The 25,902-nt window shown below is 34.5% G+C and overlaps 2 long non-coding RNA genes across 2 annotated transcripts; one reads left to right on the forward strand and one right to left on the reverse strand.

Moving 5' to 3' along the window:
• Positions 1-16,828: 16,828 nt before the first annotated feature.
• Positions 16,829-17,806, reverse strand: LOC146729470 (uncharacterized). The gene is made up of 2 exons (XR_014928284.1): positions 17,692-17,806; positions 16,829-17,227 (listed from the first exon to the last, which is right to left on the reverse strand). It is a non-coding gene; the product is annotated as an uncharacterized LOC146729470 (long non-coding RNA).
• Positions 17,807-18,345: 539 nt separating this feature from the next.
• Positions 18,346-19,672, forward strand: LOC146729471 (uncharacterized). The gene is made up of 2 exons (XR_014928196.1): positions 18,346-18,641; positions 19,512-19,672. It is a non-coding gene; the product is annotated as an uncharacterized LOC146729471 (long non-coding RNA).
• The last annotated feature ends 6,230 nt before the right edge of the window (positions 19,673-25,902 follow it).

The raw sequence follows: 25,902 nt of genomic DNA on the forward strand, positions 1-25,902 counted from the left end.
TACAATATTTACATAGTTATACATGACACAATGATGCTGATAACGAACAATACAACATTCACATAGTTATACAAGACACAATGATGTTGATAACGAACAATACAATATTCACATAGTTATACATGACACAATGATGTTGATAACGAACAATACAATATTCACATAGTTATACATTGCACAATGATGCTGATAACAAACAATACAATTTCACATTGTTATACATGACACAATTATGTTGATAACGAACAATACAATATTCACATAGTTATACATGACACAATGATGCTGATAACAAACAATACAATATTCACATAGTTATACATGACACAATGATGTTGATAACGAACAATACAATATTCACATAGTTATACATGACACAAAGATGCTGATAACAAACAATACAATATTCACATTGTTATACATGACACAATGATGCTGATAACAAACAATACAATATTCACATAGTTATACATGACAAAATGATGTTGAAAACGAACATTACAATATTCACATAGTTATACATGACACAATGATGTCGATAACGAACAATACAATATTCACATAGTTATACATGACACAATGATGCTGATAACAAACAATACAATATTCACATAGTTATACAATACATAATGATGCTGATAACGAACAATACAATATTAACATTGTTATACATGACACAATGATGCTGATAACGAACAATACAATATTTACATAGTTATACAATACATAATGATGCTGATAACGAACAATACAATATTAACATTGTTATACATGACACAATGATGCTGATAACAAACAATACAATTTCACATTGTTATACATGACACAATGATGTTGATAACAAACAATACAATTTCACATTGTTATACATTACACGATGATGCTGATAACAAACAATACAATATTCACATTGTTATACATGACACAATGATGCTGATAACGAACAATACAATATTCACATAGCTATACATGACACAAAGATGCTGATAACAAACAATACAATTTCACATTGTTATACATTACACAATGATGCTGATAACGAACAATACAATATTCACATAGTTATACATTACACAATGATGCTGATAACGAACAATACAATATTCACATTGTTATACATTACACAATGATGCTGATAACGAACAATACAATTTCACATTGTTATACATGACACAATGAAGCTGATAACAAACAATACAATATTCACATAGTTATACATGACACAATGATGCTGATAACAAACAATACAATTTTACATAGTTATACATGACACAATGATGTTGATAACGAACAATACAATATTCACATTGTTATACATGACACAATAATGTTGATAACGAACAATACAATTTTACATTGTTATACATGACACAATGATGCTGATAACAAACAATACAATATTCACATAGTTATACATTACACAATGATGCTGATGACAAAGAATACAATTTCACATTTTTATACATGACACAATGATGCTGATAACAAACAATACAATTTCACATAGTTATACAAGACACAATGATGTTGATAACGAACAATACAATATTCACATAGTTATACATGACACAATGATGTTGATAACGAACAATACAATATTTACATAGTTATACATGACACAATGATGCTGATAACGAACAATACAACATTCACATAGTTATACAAGACACAATGATGTTGATAACGAACAATACAATATTCACATAGTTATACATGACACAATGATGTTGATAACGAACAATACAATATTTACATAGTTATACATGACACAATGATGCTGATAACAAACAATATAATACTCACATAGTTATACAAGACACAATCATGTTGATAACGATCAATACAATATTCACATAGTTATATATGACACAATGATGCTGATAACAAACAAGACAATTTCCCATTGTTATACATGACACAATGATGTTGATAACGATCAATACAATATTCACATAGTTATACATTACACGATGATGCTGATAACAAACAATACAATTTCACATTGTTATACATGACACAATGATGCTGATAACGAACAATACAATATTCTCATTGTTATACATGACACAATGATGCTGATAACGAACAATACAATATTCACATTGTTATACATGACACAATGATGCTGATAACAAACAATATAATACTCACATAGTTATACAAGACACAATGATGTTGATAACGAACAATACAATATTCACATAGTTATACATTACACGATGATGCTGATAACAAACAATACAATATTCTCATTGTTATACATGACACAATGATGCTGATAACGAACAATACAATATTCTCATTGTTATACATGACACAATGATGCTGATAACGAACAATACAATATTCACATTGTTATACATGACACAATGATGCTGATAACAAACAATATAATACTCACATAGTTATACAAGACACAATGATGTTGATAACGAACAATACAATATTCACATAGTTATGCATGACACAATGATGCTGAAAACAAACAATACAATACTCACATTGTTATACATGACAAAATGATGTTGATAACAAACAATGCAATATTCACATTGTTATACATTACACAATGATGCTGATAACAAACAATGCAATATTCACATAGTTATACATTACACAATGATGCTGATGACAAACAATACAATTTCACATTGTTATACATTACACAATGATGCTGATAACGAACAATACAATATTCACATTGTTATACATGACACAATGATGCTGATAACAAACAATATAATACTCACATAGTTATACAAGACACAATGATGTTGATAACGAACAATACAATATTCACATAGTTATACATGACACAATGATGCTGAAAACAAACAATACAATATTCACATTGTTATACATGACACAATGATGTTGATAACAAACAATGCAATATTCACATTGTTATACATTACACAATGATGCTGATAACAAACAATGCAATATTCACATAGTTATACATTACACAATGATGCTGATGACAAACAATACAATGTCACATTGTTATACATTACACAATGATGCTGATAACAAACAATACAATTTCACATTGTTATACATTACACAATGATGCTGATAACAAACAATACAATTTCACATTGTTATACATGACACAATGATGCTGATGACAAACAATACAATTTCACATTGTTATACATTACACAATGATGCTGATAACAAACAATACAATTTCACATTGTTATACATGACACAATGATGTTGATTACGCACAATACAATATTCACATTGTTATACATGACACAGTGATGCTGATAACGAACAATACAATATTCACATTGTTATACATGACACAATGATGCTGATAACAAACAATATAATACTCACATAGTTATACAAGACACAATGATGTTGATAACGAACAATACAATATTCACATAGTTATATATGACACAATGATGCTGATAACGAACAATACAATTTCACATTGTTATACATGACACAATGATGCTGATAACAAACAATACAATTTCACATTGTTATACATGACACAATGATGCTGATAACGAACAATACAATATTCACATCGTTATACATGACACAATGATGCTGATAACAAACAATACAATTTCACATTGTTATACATGACACAATGATGCTGATAACGAACAATACAATATTCTCATTGTTATACATGACACAATGATGCTGATAACGAACAATACAATATTCACATTGTTATACATGACACAATGATGTTGATAACGAACATTACAATATTCACATAGTTATACATGACACAATGATGTCGATAACGAACAATACAATATTCACATAGTTATACATGACACAATGATGCTGATAACAAACAATACAATATTCACATAGTTATACATGACACAATGATGCTGATAACGAACAATACAATATTCACATAATTATAAATGATGCAATGATGCTGATAACAAACAATACAATTTCACATTGTTATACATGACACAATGATGCTGATAACAAACAATACAATATTCACATTGTTATACATGACACAATGATCCTGATAACAAACAATACAATATTCACATTGTTATACATGACACAATGATGCTGATAACGAACAATACAATATTCACATAGTTATACATGACACAATGATGCTGATAACAAACAATACAATATTCACATAGTTATACATGACACAATGATGTTGATAACGAACAATACAATATTCACATAGTTATACATGACACAAAGATGCTGATAACAAACAATACAATATTCACATTGTTATACATGACACAATGATGCTGATAACAAACAATACAATATTCACATAGTTATACATGACAAAATGATGTTGATAACGAACATTACAATATTCACATAGTTATACATGACACAATGATGTCGATAACGAACAATACAATATTCACATAGTTATACATGACACAATGATGCTGATAACAAACAATACAATATTCACATAGTTATACAATACATAATGATGCTGATAACGAACAATACAATATTAACATTGTTATACATGACACAATGATGCTGATAACGAACAATACAATATTCACATAGTTATACATGACACAAAGAGGCTGATAACAAACAATACAATATTCACATTGTTATACATGACACAATGATGCTGATAACAAACAATACAATATTTACATCGTTATACATGACACAATGATGATGATAACAAACAATACAATATTCACATAGTTATACATGACACAATGATGTTGATAACAAACAATGCAATATTCACATTGTTATACATTACACAATGATGCTGATAACAAACAATACAATTCCACATTGTTATACATGACACAATGATGTTGATTACGCACAATACAATATTCACATTGTTATACATTACACGATGATGCTGATAACAAACAATACAATTTCACATTGTTATACATGACACAATGATGTTGATAACGAACAATACAATATTCACATTGTTATACATTACACAATGATGCTGATAACAAACAATACAATTTCACATAGTTATACATGACACAATGATGCTGATAACGAACAATACAATATCACATTGTTATACAATACATAATGATGCTGATAACAGACAATACAATATTAACATTGTTATACATGACACAATGATGCTGATAACGAACAATACAATATTCACATAATTATACATGACACAAAGAGGCTGATAACAAACAATACAATATTCACATTGTTATACATGACACAATGATGCTGATAACAAACAGTACAATATTTACATAGTTATACATGACAAAATGATGATGATAACAAACAATACAATATTCACATAGTTATACATGACACAATGATGTTGATAACAAACAATGCAATATTCACATTGTTATACATTACACAATGATGCTGATAACAAACAATACAATTCCACATTGTTATACATGACACAATGATGTTGATTACGCACAATACAATATTCACATAGTTATACATTACACGATGATGCTGATAACAAACAATACAATTTCACATTGTTATACATGACACAATGATGTTGATAACGAACAATACAATATTCACATAGTTATACATTACACGATGATGCTGATAACAAACAATACAATTTCACATTGTTATACATTACTCAATGATGCTGATAACAAACAATACAATTTCACATTGTTATACATGACACAATGATGCTGGTAACGAACAATACAATATTCACATCGTTATACATGACACAATGATGCTGATAACAAACAATACAATTTCACATTGTTATACATGACACAATGATGCTGATAACGAACAATACAATATTCTCATTGTTATACATGACACAATGATGCTGATAACGAACAATACAATATTCACATTGTTATACATGACACAATGATGTTGATAACGAACATTACAATAGTCACATAGTTATACATGACACAATGATGTTGATAACGAACAATACAATATTCACATAGTTATACATGACACAATGATGCTGATAACAAACAATACAATATTCACATTGTTATACATGACATAATGATGCTGATAACAAACAATACAATATTCACATAGTTATACATGACAAAATGATGATGATAACAAACAATACAATTTCACATTGTTATACATTACACAATGATGCTGATAACAAACAATACAATTTCACATAGTTATACATGACACAATGATGTTGATAACGAACAATACAATATTAACATTGTTATACATGACACAGTGATGCTGATAACGAACAATACAATATTCACATTGTTATACATGACACAATGATGCTGATAACAAACAATATAATACTCACATAGTTATACAAGACACAATGATGTTGATAACGAACAATACAATATTCACATAGTTATATATGACACAATGATGCTGATAACAAACAATACAATTTCACATTGTTATACATGACACAATGATGTTGATAACGAACAATACAATATTCACATAGTTATACATTACACGATGATGCTGATAACAAACAATACAATTTCACATAGTTATACATTACTCAATGATGCTGATAACAAACAATACAATTTCACATTTTTATACATGACACAATGATGCTGGTAACGAACAATACAATATTCACATCGTTATACATGACACAATGATGCTGATAACAAACAATACAATTTCACATTGTTATACATGACACAATGATGCTGATAACGAACAATACAATATTCTCATTGTTATACATGACACAATGATGCTGATAACGAACAATACAATATTCACATTGTTATACATGACACAATGATGTTGATAACGAACATTACAATATTCACATAGTTATACATGACACAATGATGTTGATAACGAACAATACAATATTCACATAGTTATACATGACACAATGATGCTGATAACAAACAATACAATATTCACATAGTTATACATGACACAATGATGCTGATAACGAACAATACAATATTCACATAATTATAAATGATACAATGATGCTGATAACAAACAATACAATTTCACATTGTTATACTTGACACAATGATGCTGATAACAAACAATACAATATTGACATTGTTATACATGACACAATGATCCTGATAACAAACAATACAATATTCACATTGTTATACATGACACAATGATGCTGGTAACGAACAATACAATATTCACATAGTTATACATGACACAATGATGCTGATAACAAACAATACAATATTCACATAGTTATACATGACACAATGATGTTGATAACGAACAATACAATATTCACATAGTTATACATGACACAAAGATGCTGATAACAAACAATACAATATTCACATTCTTATACATGACCCAATGATGCTGATAACAAACAATACAATATTCACATAGTTATACATGACAAAATGATGATGATAACAAACAATACAATTTCACATTGTTATATATTACACAATGATGCTGATAACAAACAATACAATTTCACATAGTTATACATGACACAATGATGTTGATAACGAACAATACAATATTCACATAGTTATACATGACACAAAGAGGCTGATAACAAACAATACAATATTCACATTGTTATACATGACACAATGATGCTGATAACAAACAATACAATATTTACATAGTTATACATGACAAAATGATGATGATAACAAACAATACAATTTCACATAGTTATACATGACACAATGATGCTGATAACAAACTATACAATTTCACATTGTTATACATGACACAATGATGCTGATAACGAACAATACAATATTCACATAGTTATACATGACACAATGATGTTGATAACAAACAATGCAATATTCACATTGTTATACATTACACAATGATGCTGATAACAAACAATGCAATATTCACATTGTTATACATTACAAAATGATGTTGATAACAAACAATACAATATTCACATAGTTATACATGACACAATGATGTTGATAACAAACAATACAATATTCACAGTTATACATTACACAATGATGCTGATAGCAAACAATGCAATATTCACATTGTTATACATTACACAATGATGCTGATAACAAACAATGTGTGGGGGAAAACTGCCACAAACAGTATAGGATCTTTAAATCTCACCAGATAGACTGTAGATACATCAAGCAGTAGACGGTATACCAGTGTGCAATGTTCTAATGGTGAACACGCATTTATTCAGTTGTACAGCAATGAGATAGAGCTAGTTGAAAACTACATACGCTAGGACGATTTGGAACAATGTATCACTTGGAGTACAAAGGATGAAGTCTGTCTTAATTAACACTCTTTGTCAATTTAAAGACAAGGGTGGATTCACACCTTAGAATTTTAATCCTTGGCGTCAATTAATATGATTGGTTGTTTTAATTGAGCCAATCAGGGAGAATACACTTATGTAAACTGATAGAAATGGCTGAATACAGGCCAAAGTGTGTTTCTTTGCGTCACGAAAACAGCATAAATCTATAGAAACTTTGATTACAACTACTCAATCTTGATAACATAACTAAAGATAATAAATACTGATAATTACATACAACAATGAAATAAATCCGATAAAAAGAAGTGAAGTTATGGTTAAATAACATGAAAAATATATGTATCCACATGGTAATAACGATATACTCCCGGGGGCGGAGAAGATACTCTTGTACGATACAAGGCATATGTGGACGATGTGAATGTTATTTAAATACTAGAATAAATCAAAAAATGCTGAAAAGAAAATACGAAAATTATTACTAGAACTATAATAATAATAATGTCAGCAAATAGTCATTGTACGATAAGGCAATGCTTACAATAGTTATACATTACTTGTTGACAAATGAGACTGATTAGTCACATAACTAAAGAGTCAAAGTTTGAAGAAAGTGTTGTTTTCTATATAAAAGTCTCATTTATGTCCTTAGATGAGGTCTTTCTTGATAAGCATATTAATGCGTTTGTTAGCCAACACAGAAGTCTTTCGCTGCTTTTGTTGAAAACGGGAAGTGTCTGCGTGATTCGATTTGCGTTGTGTAAGAAGCGTTCGATGCTTTGAACTGGGACTGGAGTCGTGCACATGACTTCTGGGGATATCCCCATCGTTGAGCGGAGGCGTGTTCGTCGGGACGCCGGCATTTAATTCCAACGGATATAGTTTTGTGATGGCTTGATTTGTCATCCCATGTCGCGTCTTGAGCTCGACTACACGAACAATACCGTCTTTGCCTGGAAACAGTCGCGTTATTTTGGCCATTTGCCAGTTGATTCGTTTCCGAATATCATCGTGAATTAACACGATATCACCGACTTTGACTGTGTTAGTTGTCACGCCTTTCGTGGTGAGTAGGTGTCTTTCTCGAAGAGCAGTAAGATACTCCGCCGACCAGCGTTTCCAGAAAGTGCGTTGGAGTGAAGCAATGTGTTGATAGCGGCGGTTTAACACGCGGTGATTGCTCGGAATGTCCGTTGCATCATCGGGTACTGCATGTATCGGTGTGGTGACACTGTTTCGTTTTACCGAACGATGAGGCAGGTAGTGTCCGACGGATGTGTTGTCGTTGGTGACTTCTTCAATGAATCCACGATTTAGTTGGTCAGAAATTACCTTATCGTAAATACTGACAATGTCACGTGGTAATTTGTGGATCATGTTACGTGTGCGTTTCTCTGCCGACTTGTAGTTTGTAGGCAAAGGGTTGTGATTCGCCTTCCATGGTAGTTTAGCGATGAATCTGCCATCTTGTTGTGATAAACAATTGTCAGTGTATTGTTTATACTGCTCTTGATTGTTAGTGAGTTCGTCCGAAGTGGTTATCGCGTCACGTATACCGATGGCTTCCAGATCCCAATACGATGTAACGTTTGCTTCTAGTTGGTCCTGGGTTGAAGGCAACGCGGTGATGTGGAAAGTTTGCACTCGTGATGATCGAGGTTCACCAGTGGGTGTTGGTCCGGAAAGCAGGTAGCCGAACGGCGATGAAACAGCTGTAGGCCCTGGACCACGAATTATGTGGTCACCAACGAAATCCCAGTATTTGTCGACTCCTATGAGAATATCAATTGTTATCGTTGGTTCGCTTGAAATGGGATGTGCTAGTTCCAATTCTCGAAGGTACGACAGTTGTAAAATGTCCGCGGTGACATTGTTCATCAGATCATCGGATATTTCGTTGACGTAAAGCAAGTCAATAGGAGCGGTGGTACCATCACGCTTATGTAAATTCAATGTAGTACGCGGGATGGTTTTATATCCGGTACGCGGGTTGCTAAACGCCTTGAGATTGAGAACTTCTGATGAATGAACGTTAGCGCGTAATTTGTTGGCGAACCCTTGAGTAACAAAGCTACGGTCGGCCCCTTCATCAAATAACACTGTGGCGGGTAAACTATTCCCATTATATGATGTAGGAATTTTAGCTGTTTTCAGCAGAGTTCTGCGTAGTTTGGGCTCAGGCGTAGTATATGTTCTTCGATCCGATTGAATTCGAGATTCAGAATTACGAGTAGCATGCGAGAAATGGACGTTCACTTCGGATGATTTGGGGTTTGAAGTTGAATTGCTATTGTCCGTATGCAATGACGTGTGGTGCTTACCTTGGCATTGTCTGCACGTAAAACGGGATCTGCATGCTCGCACTGCGTGCTTGCCGAGGCAATTGAAACACAACGAGTTGCGTTTCACAATGTCTATGCGATCTTTGTAATTGTTATACGTTGTGCAATTGAGCGACTTGTGTGGTCCCTCACAGAAAGCACAGTTTTGGTAATTCTTCCCTTTCGAGTATCGCGTCGTGGACTGTCTCGGGGGACGTCGCTGTGAAGATCCGTGGAAGGCAGATATTTTCTGAGGATTGGTCTCGTTACATTTATCGACTGGGGTTCGATTTACCTGTGTACGGAACGCAGAGACGGTTGGTTGATAAGTGTCGGGTTGAAACATAGTGGGTTCATATCCGACTGAAAGTACACTTATCTCATTAATCATAGCTTCGTTGAGTGTTGTTAGTGTCCACGCATTTCTTCCTTTCGCACGCATTAACTGTCGCTGGAAATCGATAGGTAACTTGTCTAACAGCATTGGTATAAGCAGTTCGCCGAAGTTTTGTTCGTCACGTCCAAGGGCTCTTAATGCTCTGATGGTCGTTTCTAGATCATCGTGAAAGTGGCGTAGGCTTGCTGGATTGTTTTCCGGTGCGGGTCTGTTCCACAGTGATCGCATGTGAGCGTTTATAATATCTTGGGTTTGTCCATACCTTTTGTTGAGGAGATCGTAAGCGATTGTGTAGTTTACTTCGGTGATCGGGAGTCCGTCGATTAGTCTTCCAGCTTCTCCGTCAGTGAAACTACGCAAATAAGAAAACTTCTGGACCAGTGGAATTTGCGTATCGTTGTGAATAGCGGCGTTGAAACTGTCAATAAATGAAGACCATAGTAGTGAATCGCCATAGAACGTCGGTATCTTGAGCTGGGGTAATTGTATTGATTTATGTCGATGTTGCGGCGGATTAGCTGCCTGGGTTTGCTGGACTGGCTCGCGTTGGGTCTGCTGACCGCGTTGGGCTGTCGCATTTTGTTCCCCCAAGAATAGCGTGAGTCGGGTGCATCGGTGGCTGACATCGACTTCGTACGACTCTGTTTCGTCGAATTCTTGGCTGTCAACATCGACGACGTCCATGACTGCTTTGTTAGCGGCGATGAGATCGTTAAGTTTTCTTTCTATCGTCACTTGCTGCACGCGTATATTTTGATGAGCGGTCTCTTTGTCTTGTAGCTCATTGAACTGATTGACTAGTAGTTCAACTGGTTCGAGGACTCTTCGGAGTTGCGTCCGAGCTTTATCCCGCTTCTGGATGAGTTGAACTGTTCTTGGCATGATTGCTTGCTGTGATCTGACGTTGAGTCGTGGAGGTCTGGTTGAGAATCCTGGTCTCGGCACCAATTTTGTGGGGGAAAACTGCCACAAACAGTATAGGATCTTTAAATCTCACCAGATAGACTGTAGATACATCAAGCAGTAGACGGTATACCAGTGTGCAATGTTCTAATGGTGAACACGCATTTATTCAGTTGTACAGCAATGAGATAGAGCTAGTTGAAAACTACATACGCTAGGACGATTTGGAACAATGTATCACTTGGAGTACAAAGGATGAAGTCTGTCTTAATTAACACTCTTTGTCAATTTAAAGACAAGGGTGGATTCACACCTTAGAATTTTAATCCTTGGCGTCAATTAATATGATTGGTTGTTTTAATTGAGCCAATCAGGGAGAATACACTTATGTAAACTGATAGAAATGGCTGAATACAGGCCAAAGTGTGTTTCTTTGCGTCACGAAAACAGCATAAATCTATAGAAACTTTGATTACAACTACTCAATCTTGATAACATAACTAAAGATAATAAATACTGATAATTACATACAACAATGAAATAAATCCGATAAAAAGAAGTGAAGTTATGGTTAAATAACATGAAAAATATATGTATCCACATGGTAATAACGATACAATGCAATATTCACATTGTTATACATTACACAATGATGTTGATAACAAACAATACAATATTCACATAGTTATACATGACAAAATGATGCTGATAACAAACAACACAATATTCACATTGTTATACATTACACAATGATGTTGATAACAAACAATGCAATATTCACATTGTTATACATTACACAATGATGCTGATAACGAACAATACAATATTCACATTGTTATACATGACACAATGATGTTGATAACGAACAATACAATATTCACATAGTTATACATGACACAATGATGCTGATAACAAACAATACAATATTCACATTGTTATACATGACACAATGATGTTGATAACGAACATTACAATATTCACATAGTTATACATGACACAAAGATGCTGATAACAAACAATATAATATTCACATTGTTATACATGACACAATGATGCTGATAACAAACAATACAATTTCACATTGTTATACATGACACAATGATATTGATAACGAACAATACAATATTCACATAGTTATACGTGACACAATGATGCTGATAACAAACAATACAATATTCACATAATTATAAATGACACAATGATGCTGATAACAAACAACACAATTTCACATTGTTATACATGACACAATGATGTTGATAACGAACAATACAATATTCACATAGTTATACGTGACACAATGATGCTGATAACAAACGATACAATATTCACATAGTTATACATGACACAATGATGTTGATAACGAACATTACAATATTCACATAGTTATACATGACACAAAGATGCTGATAACAAACAATATAATATTCACATTGTTATACATGACACAATGATGCTGATAACAAACAATACAATTTCACATTGTTATACATGACACAATGATATTGATAACGAACAATACAATATTCACATAGTTATACGTGACACAATGATGCTGATAACAAACAATACAATATTCACATAATTATAAATGACACAATGATGCTGATAACAAACAACACAATTTCACATTGTTATACATGACACAATGATGTTGATAACGAACAATACAATATTCACATAGTTATACGTGACACAATGATGCTGATAACAAACGATACAATATTCATAGTTATACATGACACAATGATGTTGATAACGAACATTACAATATTCACATAGTTATACATGACACAAAGATGCTGATAACAAACAATATAATATTCACATTGTTATACATGACACAATGATGCTGATAACGAACAATACAATATTCACATAGTTATACATGACACAATGATGTTGATAACGAACAATACAATATTCACATTGTTATACATGACACAATGATGCTGATAACAAACAATACAATATTCACATAGTTATACATGACACAATGATGTTGGTAACAAACAATGCAATATTCACATTGTTATACATTACACAATGATGCTGATAACAAACAATACAATATTCACATAGTTATACATGACACAATGATGTTGATAACAAACAATACAATATTCACATAGTTATACATGACACAATGATGTTGATAACAAACAATACAATATTCACATAGTTATACATTACACAATGATGCTGATAACAAACAATACAATATTCACATTGTTATACATTACACAATGATGTTGATAACAAACAATGCAATATTCACATAGTTATACATGACGCAATTATGTAATAAAGAACAATACAATTGTCGCGCGCAGTTATCTAACATGAACAATTTTACTTTATTTATGATGTGTTCTAAGTTAGTTTTGTAACTTCAGACATTGTTTGGATAAACACGAGTTGAGCCTTGAGAGACTAGACCGGTTTATGTAGCGACGGGAAGCTTATCACCCGTTATATCAGAATCGTCAACAACAGAGTATACAGATAAGATGTTATCATTTAAACCCTTCCAAAGATAAACATTATGCAAATATCCAAGAAACGGCAGTTGTAGTCTTTTCTGCTAGCGCTTTAAAACACTAATTTAAGCAACGTTATTTCGCAATTTCAATCTTTTGTAATCATGGGATGATGTATCAAGGTCTAAAGTAACCGTTTTATCAATTTTTAAAAAATCAAGAAAAAAGTGAAAATTTCCCTTCTCGCTACCTTAACGTCGTCACAGAAGACAGAACTTTTCTACTGATCATGGGACTGTCATTACTGGACAAGCTGTGTGTACGGTTAACGTGGAGGAGAAATAATTATTCATCATCTTGTATTGATAATTTCCCACTCTAAACATTGGCCCTGTTATAAACAAATGCGCTTTTTGGTTATTATTACGTCTGTGCCTATTTTTTTTTTTTTTTTTTTTTTTTTTTAAATCATGTCTAAATATTTTTTTCTGAAAACGTGGACCAGTATCACGTATACCTTTTCTATGTGAGCACCCAACCCGAGTACTGTAACAGTAAAACATGCATCCACCCTACGCAGAAAACAAATTGTTCTTGACGTATTCTTTCTAGTAGACTAATATTATACGTTTATATATATATATAATTAAACATTGTATTCTGTGGAACACATAAACAGTATGAGTACAATATTGAGTGGTAGTTGCTTTCATTCAGACTTCAAATGTATCTGGGGCGGATCTAGGATTCTGGAATAGGGGGGCCGATAAGTTGGCCGAAGGAAAAGTTCGCGAGCGCCTATGGCACGAAGCACTGTTGGTTGTTAAAAATAGGGGGCAGCGGCCCCCTCGGCCCCCTCTAAATCCGCTCATGTGTATTGCCGTGGAAATACATTCAGTCAATTCAATCACTGTCTTCTGACGTGTGATGGCGTTTTTGAGTCGCATCTTGATAACCTTGCTGACAACCGATCGCCGGCCCTTGTGTAGCCATACTGAGCCGTGTGTTTATTGTCGCATGACATTGCATACATACGATGTATTCTTCCGGTTTCTAATATAGCCTAAACAGACAAATTTCCTGCGAATAACAATGACCATTTGTAGACAGCCGCGGGTAGGAGGGAGCTGGGGCTGGGTCTTACGGTACTTGAATTTTGGGTGAGAGTGCTCTGCAGACAGTTGAAAACTGGACACATCGGCGCGGATGACCTTTCGCCAAAAATTGACAGATCGGCTGGACCGTGAAAACTGAGTTCAAAACAACGACGCATACCCTTATACTTCAACTATGGGAGTACCCACCGGGCGTCCACAGATCGGGCATTGTACAGTTCAAAATTAATACCGTCAAAGCGGAGACGTACAATAGTTTATGCCGTCTTCCATGCCCCGGTATACGTGTACACAATTTTGGTAAATGGAACACTGAATATTTGTCAGTCACGTGACAGTGTTGAAGTGTGACTTTTTGACGCAAGTCAAGTTTGAAAAAAATCATTTAACAACGGTTTATGGCGCATCGATGTTTATGGAACGCACGTTGTAATTATACACTAAACACGTGACCACCAATTATTTTACCAAACAATACAGTTATATAACCAGCAATAAACATGATAGTTAATATGCATTTGCTCCAACGCATGAAAATATACACCCAGTGTATCAAATGTTGCTCCAAATATAGTACCGTGAACTTCGAAATGTGAAATCTCACACTCATACATCCACCGGACCACGTAATATTTAAAGTGCGTGTCTGTTTTAATTTATGTACTTTTAAAAGTTAATGCTTACATGTCAGCTGTTTACGTCGCACTAGTTGTCGCTAACTATATGGGACCATGCACATTGACCGTCCAGTGTTGAGTCGTTTACGGTAGTGTATGTAATGTAATGTGTCAGTTAACACATGATAAGTTATCGGTTACTTTAGGTGTGGCCGGCCGGGTTGTATTGATTAACTTGGGTTGTCATTTGGAGTGAGTACTGATAATTAATGTGAACTTAATTTGGCATTAATTCCTAAAGCCAGACTGTAGAGTATGAAAGTACAGTTGAACAAAATACATATCGAATCCACAATTCAGAAATGTAACCGTTATGTACTTAGTTGTCTTGCTCTATGTATATACATATTATATAATGTACCACGGTGTTCTTATTGTGTGCGGGTACTCGAACGTGACTTTTGTATACGAACAATAATAAAAACACCCCATCCTGTGACAAACTAAGCACGGGCAAAGGAATGATATCAATGATATCAAAAATTATACATATAAGGTATACTTTCATGTTTCTTAACAATGAATCTTTTCTCTTACTTGGTCAACAATTCTTACTTTAAATTAATTTACCCAAATAGACCGAAGTGCATTATGGTCATGCGATGTCACATCTACTTATGATCATGTCAGAAGGATAAGCTCCCAGTCAACAACAAGGTGGACACACAAAAAGTGAGATGTATCATGGGAACGCAGCGCTGTACTCCTTATAAAGTAGACATACGAAGATAATTGTATACACTTTATTTTTGCTTATTTTTGAGTTGATATCGCATTTTACGAAAAGTCAAAAATCGAGTTATACCAAATGATGCATTCAAATGTACATATAACTAAATAATGTATTTTGTTAACTAGGTATTCATAAATTGTGAAATTATAATTTTCAGTAGCTATAGCTTCCATTTCGGCGTCGAATATGTCGGTGTGGCAAATCTAATCACTATCCTCTGACGTATGAGGGCGTTTTCGACTCGTGCCTCGAGGCTGACAACCGATCGATGGTCCTGGTGCACAAACCGCATTTTGGTCGAAGCTGCCCTCCATAATAGGTTGTGTGTTCTTTGTTGCTAGGCAACGCATATCACACTCCTGGTGCCTTCTTCTGGTTTCAAACAAAGCCTACAAATTAGAAAGATAATATATATGATACTAATACATACTTATGACATAATATACTAGTATAAAAATATATAACGAATTTGGACACATGGGGTGTATGGGTATGACGTCATCAATGTCAAAGCGGAAACATGAACCATGGACCAAGGTGAATGGTTTAAACGGAAAATAGTAAAATAGAAACAATACTCATGAACCATTTAACTCCCCCCCCCATCACAGCCGCCAATAATAATAGAAGTAGCAGTGTTCGTCTCTGATACGGAGCCTATTTGTGTAATTTGCCACCAATCTGTTTTACATACATTCATAGAATAAACTAATTGGTCAATTGTGACGTTCCATGGCGCATTGATGTTTCGCCCTACACTTATAAACATGTAGATCCAGCATAACCATCGTGTTTCATTCAAAATGTTACGATTACTCACAATACGATATAATACAATTATTTATTGTTTTACCTGTAACACACATGGCGGAATCTTTGATACACTTTGAGATTCTTCGTAGCGACATTTGTAGAATTCATCAATACAGCTAGGCTGGGTTGCTTGGGTACCTGACATGACTTGAGTCCGACTGGACAGAATAAAATGGGAGAAGATTGAATAGCAATGCCAATTCAGCCCAATCGGTTCTAAACTACATACATGGAATACTTTATTTTCGCTGGAATTAATTTTCGCTGAAAAGGCTTTTTGGGCGTTTTGTAAGGAATTTATTGTCACTGATTTCTGATGAGTTTAATGTGAAATATAGGAAAAAAAGTATATTCGCTGGATTTTATTTTCACGGAATCATCCCTTCAGCGAAAATAGCGAAAATAAATTCCAAGCAAAAATAAAGTATTCTACAGTAATATACTGAATTACAAATATGTGACGAAAATATTGCAATGTAAAAGTTACCTACCTGACGTCCAGTGCAAAGTTAGAAACATGAAATAGATAGAACTAATGAGAGAACTGAGAACAGCGCAGTTCAGGATGCTTTGTGTTCGGGAACTGTAGTAGTTAAGGTATGAACTTGTGGGCGAATGTCCGCGGCAATAGTGATATCCCAGAGTTCAATGCGTTTTGTACCATCCAATATACACTTTATCTCCGCACGAGGGCGCAATTTCAAATTGAAAGAAAAACTAGCATACACGCTATTACCATTCTATGACCTCAATTGACCCACCAGCCTCATTCCCAACTTGATACTGGAATTCTCATTTTTTTGATGTATTTAAAGTTTTTTACCCGGATCGTTTTAACCATTTCAATAAATAGTTATAGACTATAATTGATTATGCGAAATTACTGCATTTTTGGTGGTTTTTGGCCTACTCCTCTCACTGTTATGTTAGAATTACCGCGAGAGTGCCTCCTATGGATTGTCAACATGGCGGCTCACAAAGTTACGTTCGGTAAGTCCTTTTTTTTACGTTTTACACACAAAAAAAGCAATTTTTAGAAAATAACGTTCGATTTCTTCAATTGTTGGCGCCTTTTTTGTTGCAATAATGCTGGTCGTGAAAATGAAAAACGTAATTTTGTTGGGGATTTCGAGAGCTTTACAACGATATGTAGATCGACCATATACACGTTATGTCCTTCATAGGAGTAGTGAATAAAGTGTCATAATGTATTTTGTCATTAATTTGCATACCATATATTCACTATTGAGATAATATATACACTATTGAGATACTATGGGTATAGGGATAAAATGAACATTTTCCATGTATCTGTTTTTGATACCAATGCATTTCATTCGTTTCTCTCAATATTATTTTCTGACATATTATTCATAATAAATTATGTAATATTAAAGTGAGAATATACTAAATATAGTTAATAACAAATGATTTTCAAAAAAAATGTGCCACGCCCCCTCCACTTGCCCCATTTCTCCAGTAAACGTGACACACATTGATGTGTTTGAAGTTGAAGAATTAATACCTAGAAAATAGTGTCATTACAAATTTGACAATTTAGGCTGACTTTAGAATAGTTTTACCAAGTGTAAATAATAATTTATTATTATGACAGATTTTTTATATTAAATATTGAGATTAGTTTAATAACAAATGATTTTCAAAGAAAATGTGCCAGGCCCCCTCCACATGCCCCATTTTTTACAGTCAAAGACTTCATAGAAAATAGTGTCATTACAAATTTGACAATTTAGGCTGACTTTGGAATAGTTTTACCAAGTGTAAATAATAATTTATTATTATGACAGATTTTTGATATTAAATATTGAGATTAGTAATGCATCTTGTGTTTTGTTTCAGATCTTTTGTGCTGAACTTACCATGGACAGTTTGCATGTGACGAGTGATACCTGGCTTGATTTTATATACAACATGGAGATGTGATGCACATAGTGTTTTGTATTCCTTGTGTGTGCCAAATAAAATTTCAAAATGTGATTCAGCAGAATCCAACAAATTCACTTCAATGTGTTCAGTGTATTTAATTTCAAATGCTAGTGAAGCTGCTTCAAGTTTCTTATCAAGTTTGTTAAGATCATCCTTTTTAGTAACTTGAAGTAACTTTGCTGAATGATTTGCTTCATTAATTTCAACCTTGGTATCAAATTGGTCGACCAGTTTTGTTTCATATTGCTTCACATCATGTTTTTGATCTTCAGATAACTTTGCAAACTTTTGTATAAATTCCAGTTGTTGGTCGATCTTTTGAGCCTCGTTGAAGAGCTTGTCAATTAGTTTACCCACGTTTCTCAATTTAGCATGAAGGTGATCCATAGTGTATTCATTTATGGGGTCATACTTTATAAGAGGATGATTACTCTGACCATTACTTTTTTCTTCTGCCCATGAATTCATATCCGCAAGAGTGATAGACATATCCCATTCATGATTTGGATTGTGACATTTATGAACTGTAGCCAAACATAAATTGCAGAAAAAACTGGTATTCTTTTTCTGCAAGACCAAACTTTTATACTTTTCATCTCGTTCCAGTTTTTTACAGTATTTCATCCCCTTTATACCATGTTGGGCAAATTTTTCAGTGCATGCCAGAACAGGAAGAATATCAACTTCTATCAGTGCATCACTCTCTGGGGCATTTATAATGGCAAATGGAATGCGGCTTGCATCAGAAGACTGGATTTGGATTTCTCCATACTTCATTACCATTATATTTTATCAGACGTATATCACCACTGATGGCAAATACTTTGAAATTTTGGGACACTCCCTTGAAATCTTGGAAAGTGTGGTCACCCTCACCTACAACTATTTCTAACTTCTGTCTCTCATTTTCATCATCAAGGTCATAATCCAATTTCTTTTCAGTCAATATGTTGAGGACACTTCTCCAAACCAGGTCTTCAATATCATGAACAAACCAGCCCTTTTTATTTTGAGAGGCAGTTTCTGACACCATTTCAAATTATTTCACAAAGTGGTTAATTTGAGAATTCTTGAAACATTTTCTTGTGTTCTCAGAGATTTCTCTAAACCATCATTGTCAGATTCAGATAGACCGCCCCCTAGATGGATAAATATGTGTTCTGCTTCAGAATCATTCCATAATTTAGTGTCATTTGTAGTCTGATCTAATTTCTGGGAAGATGGTGCTGCTAATAAAGCCAATTTAACAGAAGGAGGCAGAATATCTGATGTAATGGCTTCCTTGAAAAATGATACAGATAATACTGATTTGGCAAATGTTTTATCTTTATTTAATCGTAATTGCCAAAGGGCACTCATCAAATCCAGACAACTTTTCACCTACTGCCTGGTGCTGATTTAAGATTTTACTGATGAAGGCTCGACTCCCAGTGGCTTTCTTAGAAATTGCTGATCTTTTCGTGCTAAATAGAACTGCAAGAGAGACTTCCAAATATTTCTTTGAATCATCCCATTCGTGACCCTTTAAATTTTCCAGCAAATTCCTCACCACTTGTCTTACTTGAGATGGCCCTTTTTGAATGATCAAATCGGAAAGTTGCCCTATTTCATTAGCAACGAGCGATCTCGCCTTTATCAGCTTAAATCTGTGAAAAGCACGGCTGGCAATAGAGCTTGCCGTCATTCCCATAACCATGGAACTATAAATAGTTCCATGCCATAACGAACAAATCATTCGACGCGATAGCATAAAATCGCCTACAAACCATTCGAAGTGAGCACATCGTTTTAACTTTCTCGAACTGTGATATATAGTCATCACTGTCATTAAAAAAACAACAAAACCCGAATATTCGAGTCAAAGTCTCGGAAGAAAGATCAGAAAGCGAACGACCTTGTGTGCCGACGGACAACATCGGCGATCGAGTGAGCAGTTGAAGCCAATTTCCCACGTAATTTTGCGGCTAAACTTGCCTGCTTGACTCTTTTGGATACTCTTAGCATGATTGTGTAGGAATACGTCCAGAAAATGTGATATTGGTACAATAAATCGCACGATAAGCACATGGAAGGCTAACCCGGAAACAACTCAAGCGCTAAAAACGGTTTTTGCGCAGAACGATGCCAGAATTTCAGTTCTGCGCATAGCAATATGCGTTGGTACAGAACGTGTTGAATTCTGGGTAAAACCTCGTACCGTGCTGTCGACAGTGCAGTCCCTCTGGCCTTACGTGTGTGTGTTTTTTGCCTTACGTGTGTGTGTTTTTTTAGTTAAGATCCGGAAGCGGAGTTGAGGGCGCTGTTTATGAGCACTAGTTTCATGGTGAACTACATCGGACTGTCTGTCTTCAATGAGTTTGGCACCCGTCCAAGTATTAGTAAACAATCAACACCGGGCCCCTGAGTACCGAGGGAAGTGTGGCTGCGGACAGCAGCCTGACGCGAGAGAGCCTAATTTATTGAATTTACATGCAACATTTCACATTATCTTTGAATGGAATTATAGAGGACGCTGTTAATTATGACCGTTCTGTGTCACCATCGTTAAATTTATATGCGTTCGCACAAACGTATAAACACCACTGGGGTGAGGAGGCTAGGGTATTGCGTAAATAACCAATGCGTTCTGTACGCATGTCAGTGGCGCATGTCTCTGTTAAACTAATGTAAACTAGGGAGTAATAATATACGGGAATCCCCTGCAACGCTGACCTCATTTCTCATTTCTCCAAAGACCGAAGCCTCAACATTAACGGTTATGAATGTTCGGCTTTATCGAAATCGTGCGTTAAGGTAGCGAGAAGGTTTAGTGACGTTTTTGGCAGGACTCCAGAAGACGTACCTACACTCAGGCTTTATGCAATTTTTTTTAATTATGCTAATTTATTCATGACGTAGCAGTTTCTGTGCTCATGAATATTCATTAATTTGTGGATCAATACATTTTAAATGGGGCGATATATTATTTTTGGGGGAAGAGTTAGAAAGGGGGGATCAGTAATCATTAGGGGGGTCAATACAAAAGAAGGGACCCATTTATGTTTATGATTTTAACGTCTTTCATGACTTTTGAAGGAGTGTCCAATCCGTGATTCGAACTGGATTCGAACCAGCGATCGCTCACATTGCTGACATAGTACAAATTAACTGAGCTATGTGGGTAGTCACGCAAATTGAATAATTTGTTGTCATATTTAGCTTTATTGCCAAATAGTGTTTGCGAGAAAAAGATAGGGAATTGAACCCGGGTCCTCCTGATCACTATGTAGAAATATGACCCACAAGACCACGATGGAATGACTGGTTGTGTTTGCATTTGATAAGAGTATATAGTGTGTATATATAGAAATACAACATATTTCTATTATTGAGTTACAATTGTCCAAAAAATTGGCAATTTTGTGTTTTTACTTGTGTAAACTATATACATGGCATAACCCGTTAGTGTACATTTTGCCAATTGGGTGTTTGCCATTTGCGTTGCCCATACCTGACCCGACCCTAACCCTAATGCCAAGACACGTTCCTGTTTATAATTCCGTTGCCCATACCTGACCCGACCCTAAACCTAATGCCAAGACACGTTCCTGTTTATATTTGCTCAATAATGATACTCTGTTGTGCACTGTCAGTAGTTGCATTGATGTCAACTGATTAAACAAGTCGCGTTTAAGTAATTTCCACTTATAACAAGTGGTTAAATTGTGACAATAAATGTGTGGACAAATATTTGAGATTAATTTTGGTGTAGACAACTCGTTTAATTATTTTACACCATTACAAGTTGTTAAATTGAGAGAATAAATTTCTCAACAAATATTTAATACTTAGTTTGGCGTAAACAACTCACGTTTGATTAATTCCCACAATTACAGGCTGTTAAATTAAAAGAATAAATGTGTGGACAAATATTTTAGACTTATTTTGGTGTAGACAGCTCTCGTTTGATTAATTCCCACAATTACAAGTTGTTAAATTGAGAGAATAAGTGTGCGGACAAATATTTTAGACTTATTTTGGTGTAGACAGCTCTAGTTTGATTAATTCCCACAATTACAAGTTGTTAAATTGAGAGAATGAATGTGCAGACAAATATTTAATACTTATTTTGGTGTAGACAACTCTCATTTAATTATTTTACACCATTACAAGTTGTTAAATTGAGAGAATAAGTGTGCGGACAAATATTTTAGACTTATTTTGGTGTAGACAGCTCTCGTTTGATTAATTCCCACAATTACAAGTTGTTAAATTGAGAGAATAAATGTGCGGACAAATATTTTAGACTTATTTTGGTGTAGACAGCTCTCGTTTAATTATTTTACACCATTACAAGTTGTTAAATTGAGAGAATAAATGTATGGACTAATATTTGAGTCTTATTTTGGTGTAAACAACTCGCATTTGATAATTTTACACCATTACAAGTTGTTAATTCGGAGAATAAATGTATGGACAAGCATTTGAAACTTATTTTGGTGTAGACAACTCTCATTTGATTAATTCCAACAATTACAAGTTGTTAACTTGACAGAATGAATGTATGGACAAATATTGACCATTATATTTGTGAGTAAATACCTGTTGTTTAATTAATTTCCACCTCTACAAGGTTGTTAAATTGAGAGAATAAATGTGTGGATAAATAGTTGATACTTATTTAGGTGTAAGAACTCGTGTTTGACCAACTTCCACCATTGCAAGTTGTTAAAATAATGAAATAAATATACTGGTATCATTGAATATTTGATTTAATTGTGAAACTTTCTAACAAAATGTTAACTGCTGGCTTCGAACCCTCAATCAACAATTCCGCAGACACAGTATAAATTCCACAACACCACAGAAGATATTTGTCTGTTGCCTGAATTGTTTTCGTAATATAGGAAACGCCATCGACGCTTTAACAACACTTACCTTGACTTGGTTCTTGTTTATCTCTTGTGACTGGAAACTGTTGAACAAATTGCTTGTCGTAAGTTATTTTATTATTTATTCATTCAGTTTTGTATGGTGAAGTTTTATGAGGTTTATTATTTTTTCGCGACGTTCTTTGCTTACTTGTTTACGGTTTGAGAGATTTCAGTTTATTTGATTTACGTTTTTAAGGTAGCTCTGAGCGGGACTCGAACCCACTGTCTTTTCAAGCTAATTTTGTTTTATTTTGATGGCACGCTTGTGTACCACGCCACGACGTTGGTCGTTAAGTGGTGTTCATTTTTCTAACTACTCCAGTGTTCCGATGAGTTGAACGGAAAAGCCAAAACGATTGCTCGTTTCTGATTGCTTCGGTTCTGGTGAGTGTGTATCTAGTGTGATTCGAACCCATGTCGTTTGTATTGAGCGTTTTTTTATTTCCCATGTTGGCTACGCCGTAATATGCAACCACTTCCCCGTTTTATTGTGATTTTGAGAGTGTTTAATGATATCTTCCTCGCCCGTCACGCCATGACCCAGTTTCAACCACATTTTGCAACAAGTGCGTGACCCTCGGCGTCACCCGACTGACTATATGATCGTTCTGATTTATTACCGTTATTATCATTATATTGTCACATGATTTGTTTTACCTTATGTGCAATGTCTTAAGTATCTTTATTGTAATTTATATATACCAATTCGTATATACCATGGAGCTAAAAAAAGAAGGAGAGAGGACGCAATATAAGCCAATAAACTCCCTTTGTTTCACGCCCAGATTATCCAATTAAACCCATTGAATTTCGTTCTATGGAAATCCACGATAGCTGGTGTATGTTTGCACAGTGAGACGTGCCGTAGTCCTGTATTTCAAGTGAGATGTACGCCCCTCTCATAAAATTGAATGCGCAGTTAACAAATAAGGTCACTGCGTATGCGCAGTGGCGTGTGATTGGTGCATTAGGTAATTCTGCGTATTTAAAGACCGGAAGCACAACAGTCGGACGATTATTCAAGAATTGGCGTCAATTTACAACATTTTTGTGCTCCGTGAGTTGACGATTTTCGAGGCTTGATTACCAAATTTTCCGCAAACATTTGCAAAACAGTTCAACTTGATTTATTATCGTTGTGAAGTTGGCTTTTAGACTCTATTTTCATTTTCTGCGAGCGACGTCCAGCGATCGGTAAAGATCGCATTTCATATGTCGATGGTTCGCCGCTAGGTTGGAAGATTACTGTAATGTTTGTTACTGTGCGCATGCGCAGTCAACTCTAATCGCGCTCTCCGTCCCAGAGGCCTTTGCACACAGTGTGCCGGCGAATACCGAATGCGTTCCGAATATACACGAATCACGTAATCCAATTAGAAGGGATTAAACAG

This window comes from Saccoglossus kowalevskii, chromosome 22, assembly GCF_978046115.1.
Source record: "Saccoglossus kowalevskii chromosome 22, keSacKowa6.1, whole genome shotgun sequence".
Classification (NCBI taxonomy): Eukaryota; Metazoa; Hemichordata; class Enteropneusta; family Harrimaniidae; genus Saccoglossus; species Saccoglossus kowalevskii.